The 12,082-nt window shown below is 38.7% G+C and overlaps 1 protein-coding gene across 1 annotated transcript in view; it reads left to right on the top strand.

Annotated features, from left to right (window-relative positions):
• The window catches only part of LOC106874129 (serine/threonine-protein kinase PLK1), a 153,919-nt gene that overhangs the window by 113,435 nt on the left and 28,402 nt on the right, over positions 1-12,082 (top strand). The gene's annotated exons all lie outside the window — the stretch shown is intronic.

Here is a 12,082-nt window from a genome sequence, read left to right as displayed (position 1 = left end):
CAGCTGGATGCCCTTCCTAACGCCAACCACTCAGAGAGTGTAGTGGGTGCTTTTACGTGTCACCCGCACGAAAACGGCCACGCTCGAAATGGTGTCTTTTATGTGCCACCCGCACAAGCCAGTCCAGGGGCACTGGCAACGATCTCGCTCGAAAATCCTACAGGAGCCAGTCAGGCGGTACTGGCAACGGCCACGCTCAAAATGGTGCATCTCATGTGCCACCCGCACAAGAACCAGTCCAGGGGCACTGGCAACGATCTTACTTGGCTTGCCGGGTCTTCTCACGCACAGCCCATTTCCAAAGGTCTCGGTCCGTAGTCATCGCCTCGGTGAGGCCCAATGTACGAAGGTCTTGCCTCACCACCTCAGCCCAGGTCTTCCTGGGCCTACCTCTTCCACGGGTTCCCTCAACTGTTAGGGTGTGGCACTTTTTCACGCAGCTATCCTCCTCCATTCTCACCACATGTCCATACCAGCGCAATCGTCTCTCTTGCACGCCACAACTGATGCTTCTAATGTTCAGCTTTTCTCTCAAGATACTTACACTCTGACGGGTATTCACATTGACATTACACATCCAACGGAGCATACTGGCTTCATTCCTTGCGAGCTTACGTATGTCCTCAGCAGTTACAGCCCATGTTTCACTGCCATGTAGCATGGTTGTTCGTACGCATGCGTCGTGTTTATATATTTATATATCATCATCATCATTATCATTTTAACATCCACTTTTCCATGCTTGCATGGGTCAGACAGAATTTATTGAGGCCGAATATTTATGGTTGGATGCCCTTCCTGCCACCAACACTCACTTGTTTTCATGCAAGGTAATATTTCTACATAGGTTACACAAGGCCAGCAGTGTTACAGGGAAGTGTTTAGCGAATTCCATTGACCCCAGTATTTGACTGGTACTTTATTCTATCAGCCTTTCAAAAGGATAAAAAGTAACGTTGACCTTGGCAGGAATTGAACTCAGAATGTAAAGAGCAGAAAGAAATCTCAAAAGATGATTTTTTTTCTAATGCTCTAGCATTTGTGTTGACTCACTAACTAAATAATAATAATGATGACCCTTTCTACTATTGGCACAAGGCCTAAAATTTTGAAGGAGGGAATATGTTGATTATATTGACCCCATTGCTTATTTTCTCGACCCCAAAAGGATGAAAGGCAAAGTCAACTTTGGTGGCATTTGAACTCAGAACATAAAACAAGAAGAAATGCTGCTGAGCATTTTATCCAGTGTAGTAGTGATTCTTCCAGCTTGCCACCTTAATAATAATAATGGACTCTTCTATCGAAGGCAACATATGAGTGTTCAGCTTTTGCTGAATGACCTGCACAAATGATTTGTTTACAGTGATCAAATGTATGCACATTAACTCCCTCCCTCCATCAAATTGATGTTGCCTAAACTGATGCATGATGTACCATGCATCAGGTGTCAAAGGGATCGCCGAGCAATGCAAGATGAAGTCTTTTGCTCAAGAACACAATGCACTACCCAGACTAGGAATTGAAACCACAACTTTGTGATTGCATGTGCAACACCCCAACCACTAGGTCAAGATGGACTACAACAAACATTCTGCTCAATACCACAGATTTGCTTGTCAGTTGCTTGTCCGTAACCAGTTGAGCATGTCCTTCAGTGGCTGACAATACGTGCATCACTGATCATGAGCAGGGTAGTGGGGGAACATCATAGCTGTGTGTTAAGATGAATTCTTTGGAGTTTGAATGATTTACCTCTGGAAACATGGATGTTTTGTTCATCATCCTTAAACAGCCCTCATTCAGGGACCTTTGAGCAGGATGGGCCACTCAACCTGAAGAAAATTCTAACTGGGCCCCACTGTTTATCTTGATATAAGTCACCATGTTGCACACATATGGTTATGATGCATGTACCTGGTGTACTTATCAGATGGGTAGTTGTGATGGTGATATGGGTGTCACTTTGATGGCATGCATTGCTCTCTCACTCAATAATAATAATAATAATAATAATCTTTCTGTCTTGGTTACAATGGTTGTGAAAACATTTAGAACAATACTAAAACAAAGGACGGTGGGAATTTACATAGAAACATGTAAACAATAAAACAAGAACAATTTTCAAAAATATCTGAAACATAATACCCTGTAAAAGGGGAAAACACTACCTAGAAGTATCAAGGAGTCCTACAGATCCCAAGTCACCCTACTCACTAGGAATGCCATGGTAAGTGTTCCTCTTTCTCCTCCTTACACCTCAGCCTATAGATGCCTGCTTAGAGTAGGATCCGTCACCTGATGCATCCTTGCCACATTCACACACCTTTTAATAAATTTACTGGAGTACAGTAAACCCCGCTGAACCCTCACTTACCTTTCCAAATGAAATTTAAAAAGTTTATGAGGCCAGGGAAGTATCTGAATAATGATAATAATTTCTAATATATGCAAGGTCATGTATGTTGTAGATAGGTAGATGAAACCAAATTATTGCATAAGCAATTCTAGCTCCTAAAATACCACATTTGACTCCCTACTTTTTAGGCTTTTCCCTGTGTTACTTTCTCTCTTTTACAATTAGAAAAAAAAACATATTTCATGAGAAATCCTATTATCTGACTGATATGTAACCAGGCACAGGTGTGGCTGTGTGGTAAGAAGCTTGCTTCCCAACCACCTAGTTCCAAGTTCAGTCCCACTGCATGGTATCTCCAGCAAGTGTCTTCTATAGCCTTGGACTGACCAAAGCCTTGTGAGTGGATTTACTAGGTGGAAACTGAAAGAAACCCATTGTATGTGTACATATATATGTGTGACTGTGTTTGTCTTCTGCCACCACTTGACAACTGGTGTTGGTGTGCTTACTTACATTCCCATAACTTAGTGGTCCAGCAAAAGAGATTGATAGAATAAATACCAGGCTTAAATAAGAAAGAGTATTCAGGTTGATTCACTTGACTAAAAAAAAGTTCTTCAAGGCAATGCCCCAGCAAGACTGAAACAAGAAAAAAGAATTTAACCTAGTTAAACTTTTCTTGCTTCCATATGCAAAATGTGTTTAGTCTTGTAAACAGGACACCTGAGTACTATATGTATTAAATAACAATCTCCTATTATCTTACTCATAACATGACATTAAAAATAGCAGAAGATAGAGAAGTAGGTCTCAGCATGTGGGATAGATAATAGACTTAGCTTTACTCTTGATGAACTTGTCAATGAAAACCTACTTCACAATGATCTTCTCCACATTTGATTACAATAACTACAGTCTCTAGAAAAATCAACATATTTTTTCTGATAGCGCTCTGTAAAAAGTGTCTAGGTGCAGGCATGGTTGTGTGGTTAAGAAGCTTGCTATGCAACCACAGGGTTTCAGGTTCAGTCCCACTGCATGGCAAGAGTCTTCTACTGTAGCCCCGGTGCAACTAATGTCTTGTGAGTGAATTTAGTTTTTAAGAAACTGATGGAAGCCCATCGTGTATGTATATATATATATATATATGCATATACTCATTTATTATTTGTTTTATATATATGTGTGTGTGTGTGTGTGTGTGTGTGTGTGTGTGTGTGTGTGTGTGTGTGCATATGTTTGTTCCCCACCACTTGGCAACTGGTGTTAGTTTGTTTATGTCCCTGTAACAGTGGTTCAGCAAAAATGGCTGATAGGATAAGTACCAAATTTTCAAAATAAGTACTTGGGTCACTTTGTTTGACTAAACCCTTCAAGGCTGTGCCCCAGCATGGCCACAGTCCAATGACTAAAAAAAAAACGCTTTTATCAAATCTGATAAAAATCTTGTATTTTATTAATATTGTAAAATACCTGGCCATCTAACCAGAACAATGATTAAATGTCAACGCCCATGTCAATAAGATTTGCTGGAGTTGCTGCTGCTGCTGTCTACCTCAGAAAAATAACATTTGCAGATATCTATCTTTGTCTTCATCATTAAATAATCAAAATGGGATATGTAATTCAATGTTGGTTGGCATGTTTAGGGCATCCCATTTGATAAATTAAATTCTTATATTCGTAGTATACTGCTTACTCTCTGTCTCTTATAAAATATATTTAGTTATGAGTATGTCAACAATTGCTGTATATAACTTGTTCAATTTTGACGTAACGATGCGTCATTCAAAATTATATAAATGATATATGTGTTATTGTTGCTATCTCTATCCGCCTTCATATTAAAGAATTATTAATTCTTTTACTCTCTATGTAGTAATATCTTCAGATAGCAGATATTGTTATAAGGCATAGTTTATTTTTTGTTTGTTCATGTATGTGTGTATGTGTGTGTGCGTGTGTGTTTCATTTTGTTTTGTTTTTGCCTATTTATGTTGTAATATATTGGAATGACCTATCCTGTTTATCTCTGATTTTCTAGCTTGACTAACAAATTCAAACAGCACACTAATTATCAGTTATTCAATCATATTTCTTTGACACATCAAAGAAGACGTAGTTACAATCCCAGGAAACTAGAGACAATCTGGGTCAACATAAAAAATAGATGTTGGTAAAATAAATTGAGTTTCAGTGCCACGAGGAGGAAAAGGTCTTGGCCTGAAATGTCAAGACTTTCATATCTTCACAGTACACAAACTATTTTTGATGTTCTGTGGCCTGAATTAAACAACAGAAATTATCTGAAGCAATCGCTAAAATTCTTAGACACTAAGCAGCAATGAAAATGAATGGATTAAAAATCAGTATGTTATCATCATCATCATCATCATCATTATCATCATCATCATCTATATCATCATCATCATTATCATCATCATCTATATCATCATCATCATTATCATCATCATCATCATCTATATCATCATCATCATTATCATCATCATCATCATCATCATTTAATGTCCCTTTTTCTGTTCTGGTGTGGGTTGGACAGTTTAACATGAACTAATAAGCCAGAGGGCTGTATTGAGTTCCAATATCTGCTTTGGCATGGTTTCTACAGTTGGATGCCCTTCCTAACTCCAGCCAACTCACAGAGTGTACTGGGTACTTTTTCATGACACCAGCACAGGTGAGTTCATCAAGTATCCCATCAAGAGAAGACCTCTTCCCCACACACACACACACTTTAGTGAGTGGGGTACAGTATTGAGGGGTAAAAAAATATGATAGAGTAACAGGAGCAGGTATCTTGCTGAAGAGGTGAATACATGGTTTGCCTATCTGGAAGAGAGGGAGTGTGGAGAGGGAGGGAGATGTGAGGTCAAGATACAAAGTGAATATGAAAGACAGAATATAATAGAGAAGCAGAAAAGGTGGGTGTGTAGACAAGTGCAATAGAGTGAGAATAGTGGTTGGTATTTCTAGCTAGTTAAGTAACCATGTAGAGGTTCCTTCTTTGAGATGCTTTCTACTTTGACATAAGTACCATAGGGATGTAACACTTGCTGCTGTGGCTAGCATGGAAACTGTATAAGCATTTTATCATCTTATTGTATTGAACACAGATCTTGTCTTTGGCACCTTATCCATACAACAACAATAACAACAACAACAATAGTAGCAGCACAGCAATAAATACTTAAATCTGTTAAGTTAAAAATACAAGTTAATTTTTCAGATTACAGAATTTGAAATCATAATGATTACAAGACATTGTAGTAAGAGTGCAGGCAGTCTTTTTGAGACTACATTCCACATATGTCAAATAATGGTTCATTTTGTTGGCATGTGGCCACAAATTTATTAGAGGAAGGTTATAGTCAGTAGCTAGTTGAATTACTCCAAGGTCAATAAAATAATACTTGTATTTCCCAATTCAATCTCAGCGAAATTTGAGCTTGGTATGTAACAAGGGTATTTTGTCCCAAACTTTAACACTTTTGCTATCCACCATCTTACACTTAACTGATTCTACCATCCAGCTTTCTATATCGGAAGTAGGAAATCATTTTATGTCAGAACACTACATTAAAATTAGCTACCATTTGCATTCCAAGAAAAAATTTAAATTATAGAATAAGAATAGACTGAGAAAACTTGAGAGAGCTCTTACCTTTGTTGGTAACTAAGGTCCTCTCTCTCAGATTGAAAGGTAGATTGTATGATGCCAGTGTGTGAACAGCTATGCTACATGGCAGTGAAACATAGGCTGTGACCACTGAGGACATGTATAGGCTTGAAAGAAATTAAGCTAATATACTTTGCTGATTGTGCCTTGTCAGCATGCGTGCACAACATAGTGTAAGCATCTTGAGAGAAAAGTTGGGCATAAGTGGCATCATTTGGTGTGCAAGAGAGATGACTGCACTGGTATGGTCATGTGATGCATATGGACGAAAACAGTTGTGTAAAGAAGTGCCAATCTTTAACTTTGGAAGGAACCTGTGGAAGTGGTAGACCCAGGAAGACATAGGACAAAGTGGTGAAGCATGGTCTTCAAATACTGGGATTTACCGAGGCAATGACAAGTAATCAAGACCTTTGGCAGTATGCTGTGCTTGAGAAGACTCAACAAGCCAAGTGAAATCATAGTCATGGCCCATGCCAATGTCATATAACTGGCACCCATACTGGTACCACATAAAAAGCACCCATTACATGCTTGGAGTGGTTGGCATTAGGAAAGGCATCCAGCCACAGAAACCATGTCAAATCAGACTGGAACTTGGTGCAGCTCTCCAGCTTACCAGTTTCAGTCAAACCGTCTAACCCATGCCAACATGGAAAGCAGACGCTAAATGATGATGATGATTGCTTAACCTATCTTATGAAATTGCATTATTCATAAAGACCTTAAAAATGTAAAAGAAAAGAGCTGATATATCTGTGTTAATATATACGGATTGCTTTTCAATACAAATACAGCTCCCATCACTAATAATGAATTTTTACCCAGCCTGCTAGCTATTTGCAACATCAGTAACAGATTAGTCACTGTTTTTCGATATATCAGTACAGGGGAAATTTGTCTAAGTATGTGATGATAGTGGATACCTGCTCCTAAGATCATCTTTATTATCATTTTACATCCATGCTGAATCCAATTTTGTGATTCATTTATTTCAGAAAAATTTCAGAAAAATGTTACTGTGGTTTAGAGTTTGATTGTTTTTACTCAATCAGAAAACAGGATTTGAGAGGAAGCGTTTTCTGCTTGATAGCTAAAAATATGCAAAAATCACATGGTTTACCAGTTTCACCACCATTGCTGGATATTTTCTGTGTTTTTATTTGCATATTACATTTATACGAGACGCCTTCTTGAAATGAAGACCACAGTACTGTGATTTTCTTTTAGTATTTTCACATTAAATAAGTACTAATAGTGCTTCCCTTGCTAATAATGTGTTTGTGTGTGTGTGCATGCGTGAGTGTGTATATAGATATATACTAGTGGGTGCTCCAGCATGGCCACAGCCTTAGGGGTTGAACGTCTAAAAAAGATAAAAGAATATATATATATATTGCGGAAACCCCCTTCGGTCATGAATGACCATGGGATTGCACCTAGAAAGTTACCCTCCAAGGCATAAGTCCGGGCAAAGTTGTTTATGGAAGACCAGCAGTCGTCTATGAACACCACTCCACACCACTGATGTTATCCAAGGGAAAGGCAAAGGCTGATATAGCTTGACACCTGTGACATTGCAACTCATTTCTACAACTGAGTGAACTGGAGCGACGTGAAATAAAGTGTCTTGCTCAAGAACACAACACACAGCCCGGTCCGGGATTCGAACTCATTTTTTTTTCATTCTCTCTCTGTTTTTTATTCCTCTCAATCCTTTCTGTTGAAGAGGGCAGACTCAAAACATCAAAGACTTTTCCACTCTTCCTGAGCATTGAACTAATACACCTGCTTGTTGTTCCCTCACTTGTCTTCATCTTTTGTTTTCTGTAAATTTGAACTATATATATATATATATATATATATATATATATATTTGTATATATATATATATATATATATATATATATATATATATATATATATATATATATATGTAAATATATGTTTATATATGAGTATATATGTACATGTAAATATGTTTATATCTATCTATCTATCTATCCATCTATCTATCTATCTATCTATCTATCTATCTATATATATCATCATCATCGTTTAACGTCCGCTTTCCATGCTAGCATGGGTTGGACGATTTGACTGAGGACTGGTGAAACCGGATGGCAACACCAGGCTCCAGTCTGATTTGGCAGAGTTTCTACAGCTGGATGCTCTTCCTAACGCCAACCACTCAGAGAGTGTAGTGGGTGCTTTTACGTGTCACCCGCACGAAAACAGCCACGCTCGAAATGGTGTCTTTTATGTGCCACCCGCACAAGCCAGTCCAGGGGCACTGGCAACGATCTCGCTCGAAAATCCTACAGGAGCCAGTCAGGCGGTACTGGCAACAGCCACGCTCAAAATGGTGCATCTCATGTGCCACCCGCACAAGAACCAGTCCAGGGGCACTGGCAACGATCTTACTTTGCTTGCCGGGTCTTCTCACGCACAGCACATTTCCAAAGGTCTCGGTCAGTAGTCATCGCCTTGGTGAGGCCCAATGTACGAAGGTCTTGCCTCACCACCTCAGCCCAGGTCTTCCTGAGCCTACCTCTTCCACGGGTTCCCTCAACTGTTAGGGTGTGGCACTTTTTCACGCAGCTATCCTCCTCCATTCTCACCACATGTCCATACCAGCGCAATCGTCTCTCTTGCACGCCACAACTGATGCTTCTAATGTTCAGCTTTTCTCTCAAGATACTTACACTCTGATGGGTATTCACATTGACATTACACATCCAACGGAGCATACTGGCTTCATTCCTTGCGAGCTTACGTATGTCCTCAGCAGTTACAGCCCATGTTTCACTGCCATGTAGCATGGTTGTTCGTACGCATGCGTCATACAGTCTGCCTTTTACTCTGAGTGAGAGTCCCTTTGTCGCCAGCAGGGGTAAGAGCTCTCTAAACTTTGCCCAGGCTATTCTTATTCTAGCAGCTACACTTTTTATATATATATATAAATATATATATATATATATATATATATATATATATATATATATATATATTTATATATATATATATATTAGCCAGCTCCATGTCAAAAAGTCCAACCCATGCCAGATTGGAAAGAGGGCATTAAACAATGATGATGATGATGATTATTATATATGTGTGTGTGTGTGTAAATATATATATATACACTCACACACACACATACATTACATGTAGACATACATACACACAGACACACACACACATTTCTACATTATCACTGTAGAGGAAGTAGTTTGTCCCTTTCTCTGGAGCAGTAAGTTCTTTCAAAAGCTCGTGCCATTTCCTCCTACTCACCACTCAGTCATGAGCAATGCAATGAGTGGGATTTCAGTCTTCTGTGAAAAGCAGGAACAAAAGAAAAGCCTCACCTTTGAATTAATGAATAAATTCTGTTATTTATATTGAGTGTTTTCTTCGTCAAGTTTCGCTATTCAGATTCACATTTTCTCTCTCTCTCTCTCTCTCTCTCTTTTTTTTTCCACCTCTCTCTCTCTCTCTCTCTCTCTCTCTCTCTCTTTTTTCCACCTCTCTCTCTCTCTCTCTCTTTCTCTCTCTCTCTCTCTCTCTCTCTCTCTCTCTCTCTCTCTCTTTTCCACCTCTCTCTCTCTCTCTTTTCCTCCTCGCTCCCTCCCATACATACATATTACAGACAACTATGCATGCATGTATAGATACATAGACACATGCTTACATGTACACATGCACACGCACACACACACACACACACACACACACACACACACACACGCACATTTATATAAATGTTCAACCCATACCGGTACAGGAAAAATAATGATGATGGTTGGTGATAATGATTATTTATGTTATGTATGAGTTCTTGTTCGTGTATGTGTGTGTATGGAGAGAGAGAGAGAGAGAGAGAGAGAGAGAGAGAAGAGGAGGCATGCAAATATTACTGTGTAAGGTTGTTGAACGAAGGAAACTGCATGAGAGAGAGAGAGGGAGTCTACTCTGTGTAGATCCAACTTCATCGTTGCCATTGTCATCAATTAACAGAAGGCTCAAATTGAAGTCAAAGAGTACATCATCAAAAGAGTGATTAAGTATATGAAAGTATTCTTTATGAACATACCCAGCAAAGTATATTATTTCATGCTAGTCATTTATGATCACAGTTAGATGGTACATGGAGGAGTCTGTCATACGCAGTTACTGGCATAACAGTACTAAGCGCTCAGCAGTGCCACATCAAAAAGCACTCGCGCCAGCTTTATGTAAAAGGCACCTGTGCTGGCACCAAAGCACCTGTGCTAGTGCCACATAAAACACATCCAGTACAATCTGTAAAGTGGCTGACATAAAGCAGGACATCCAGCTATAGAAACCATGCCAAAACAAACAACTGGAGCCTCAGCAGCTCTCTAGCTGGTCAGCTCCTGTCAAACCGTCCAATCCATGCCAGCATAGTAAACGGATGTATAGTGGTGATGATGAGGATGATGATGATGATGATGATTACTATTATTGCTGTTGTTGTTGCTATTATTATTATTATTAAATGAGGAGATGCTTTAAAAAGAAGTTACTACAGTGGCATGGACCAGGTTATGAGAGCAACAGAAAAAGTTATAGCTCAAGTAAATGTAGAAAAAAATTAGATGGCATAAGATGCAGTTCAGATTTGTAATGATATTATATTTCTGTTTTGGCTGAGTTGATATTGATGAATTCAAGAACACGAATTCCGTTGAAAATTTCAAATACAAAAATATGCATTTCCTCATGAAACAAAATGGTGTATTGTTGTCACAACCAATGACAACTGTTTATGAGGTATTTGCATGTTGAGAATGATAATAGTTGTGAATGGTCTGTCTAGTAGCTTGGCAGGTATATGCCACCACTAGCAGCTAGTAGAGAGGCATTTCTATTTATAGTTTGTGAAAATAGTGCTAAAAACACAACTTGCTGATGACATCCTGTTCTATCAGAGGCCTGTGAAGTCAGTCTGTTACTAACGTCATCCATATTTGAGCGAATTGTATTTGTGTTGATATGGTGGTTTCTACCAGAGATTTGATTGGTTAGTCATGCACTAACATTGTCAATCTCCAACAAAAATCCTAGTCATTTCAACACAGTAATCTGGGTTTGATCCTGAGGTGTTTGGTCCTCTGCCATATATTCCTGTTACAGGTTTATTCCAAGACAAGGTATCACAGACACCCCAGATATTCACTTTCTAGTGAAACTACTGGAAAAGCACATACCTAAGAGCAAGCCACTATACCTAGTATTCACTGACTTGAAGAAAACCTTTGAAAGGTTACCACATTTTGTAATCTCATGGTTTTTAACAAAACTAAGTGTAGATGAATGGTTTGTTAGAACTGTGCAAGCCATGTATAGAGATGCCATTAGCAAAGTGAGAGTTAGCTGTGAATTCAATGAGGTATTTAGTGTACAGGGCTTCATTCTCAGCTGCTGTTCTGTAAATTATAGTACTCCAGAGTTTAAAAACCAGTTATCTGTGGAAACTTCTGTATGCTGATGACATAGTTTTCATGGCTGGAATATATTCAAGGATTAGAGAAGAAATTTCAGAAGTCTAAGCAAAGTCAAAAAGTTTGTGTTAGCAAGAAAGAAGACTGGCCTTTAGTACTATCTGAGAAATGGTCATACTCAATATTCAGGAAAGAAATTTGCAAGAATTCTGTACTTTGTACCTAATGTAAAATATTAGTGCACAAGATATGCAGTAGAATCACAGGTAGACTGACAGAGAATGAATTTGAATGCAGCAGATACAGAATAGTAGTTATCCATAAGAGTCTTCATGAAATGAATTCCTTCAAATGTCTGAAAATCTCCTAGAAGTAGTTGACAACTTCTCTTATCAACATTAGAGGTGGATATTCTGACTGCTTAGAAGCCTGAAGTAAGAACAGGGCAGAACAAAGGAAACAAAGGGAATCTTTTTAAATGAAGGTTAAGTTATGTAATGCTTGTGTATGAAGTGTAATATTGCATTGCAACAAAACATGCACATTCAACATGGAAGATGT

Source organism: Octopus bimaculoides, chromosome 10 (genome assembly GCF_046866305.1).
Source record: "Octopus bimaculoides isolate indiv1 chromosome 10, ASM4686630v1, whole genome shotgun sequence".
In the NCBI taxonomy this organism is placed as follows: Eukaryota; Metazoa; Mollusca; class Cephalopoda; order Octopoda; family Octopodidae; genus Octopus; species Octopus bimaculoides.
This window is presented reverse-complemented; position numbering and strand designations above follow the sequence as displayed.